Source organism: Muscardinus avellanarius (genome assembly GCF_963383645.1).
Source record: "Muscardinus avellanarius genome assembly, chromosome: 1".
NCBI lineage: Eukaryota > Metazoa > Chordata > Mammalia > Rodentia > Gliridae > Muscardinus > Muscardinus avellanarius.
The window spans coordinates 180,864,731-180,866,727 of NC_137786.1; the positions used below are offsets into that span (position 1 = coordinate 180,864,731).

Below are 1,997 nucleotides of genomic sequence, written 5' to 3' on the forward strand. Positions count from 1 at the left end.
CTGTGCCACAACCCATGCCCGGCTTGAAAAAAAAGCCTATATTCTACTAACTTCTCAAGAGCAAGAGCAGGACATTGTGACACTTAATGTCATTAAGTAAGGGATTAGATGGGAATAGAAAAACAGTGGAGAAAGCAGGGAAGGGCTTCAGATGGCTTGTGAAGATTAACTGAGAGGCCACGGAGCCCAGTGTAGGAGGCCAGCCTGGCCCCAGGGGATCTGTACCCCATGATGGTGGCAGGGTTCATGCTGACTGGCTTGTTAATCTTTATACACACCACCACCTTTCCCAGAGTGAAGAGCCTCTGGGGAATGAGGATGCCCCTTCTACCAAGTATCAACTTGAGCTACTCTAGTTTCAGATTGCCCCACCTGGAGTGGGCTCACCTTTGGATCTCATTGGATCCCTGGTGGCCCTTGTGGGTAATGCCACTATTTTGCACCTAGTACTGACAGACCCTTCCCTCCACCAGCCCATGTACTACCTCCTGGCCATCTTGGCTGTGACGGACTTGGGCCTGTGCGTGTCCACACTGCGTCGGTGTTGGGCGTGCTGTGGTTTGATGCCCGGACAGTGGGCCTGGTGCCCTGCGTCCTGCAGCAGCACTTCCTCCACTCCTCTTTCATGGAGTCGGCTGTGCTCTTCGCCATGGCTCTGGACTGCCTGGTAGCCATCCGATTGTCGCTGTGCTACATGGCTGTGCTCACTGGCCCCCAGTGTAGCTCTGGTTGGAGTTGTGCTGGGCATGCGCAGTGCTGCCATCACGGCGGCTCCCTCCCTGCACCTACTGAAATTTAATTACTGTCACCCCGGGGGGCACTGTCCCATGCATACTGTCTGCACCAGGACATGATTCGCCTGGCCTGCTCGGACACGAGCTTCAACAGACTCTATGGACTGTGCGTCATCATGCTGGCCATGGGCTCCGCTGTCCTTTTTATCCTGCTCTCCTACACTATCATCCTCCCCTCGGTACTGGCCATCGCCTCTGCCCGGGAGCGGCTCAACACCTGTTTCCCCCACACCCTGGCTGTGCTCTGCTTCTATGTGCCCGTGCTGGGCCTGTCCATCGTGCACAGGTATGGGCAGCACAGCTCTCTGCTGGTGCACATCCTGATAGGCACCATCTCTGTGCTCTTCCACCCTTGATGAACCCTGTTATCTCTAGCATCAAGACCCAGCAGGTCCGTAGGGCCATTGTCAAGGTGATTTCCCTGGGGAAGATACTATGAGACGGCAATACCATGAGGGAAGACCAGGCGATTCAAACCTTTAGAGCCCTCATCACACGGATAATTTTTTTTTTTTTTTTTTTTTTTTTTTTTTTGGTGGTACTGGGGGTGGAACCCAGGGGCTTTTCTACCTCCAGGCTCTACTCCCAGACCTATTTTATACTTTATTTGGAAACAAGTTGTTAGGATAAGCAGCCTAGTCACACCAAAGATGGCGCCTCTCCGGCTTCTCTTCCAGATTGTGCTGGCTACCTCATAGCCTGTCAAAGGGGGCCACGGGATGCCCAACAACCAATCCCCTGACAACACACTCACTGGGGTATGAGCCACCCAATCAGTAAACGCCCTGTACTTCATGTGGTCTTCCGCTGTGAGTGGAAGCCCCCTCCTATTTTCAAAAAATCCCCAGCTGCCTGATATAAAAGGGCACTAGGCTGTCTTAATAAAGCGCCTGCTTGCTTGCTAGGTTGCTTATCTCTGATGGCTAGCCTTGGGTCTTTTCTGCACAGACTTTCACAGGGTCTTGCTAAGTTGCTGAGAGCCTCACTAAGTAGCTGAAGCTGGCTTTGAACCTGTGCCATCCTCCTGTCTCAGCCTCCTAAGTGCTGGTATTACAAGAGTGCACCACCATGCCCAGTGACACAGAGAAATTTTGTTTGCTTATTTTAGTGTAATTGATTGATTGTACACCTTGAACTGATTCTAATATTAAAATAAAATTGAGGTTTATCACTACTAATGTATGAATTTGTAAATATGTATTT

The 1,997-nt window shown here is 51.2% G+C and overlaps 1 pseudogene across 1 annotated transcript; it reads left to right on the forward strand.

Annotated features, from left to right (window-relative positions):
• The first annotated feature begins 318 nt into the window (after positions 1-318).
• LOC308259048 (olfactory receptor 51L1-like) lies at positions 319-1,233 on the forward strand (annotated as a pseudogene). Its single transcript has one exon. The product of its transcript is annotated as an olfactory receptor 51L1-like (transcript).
• Positions 1,234-1,997: the final 764 nt, after the last annotated feature.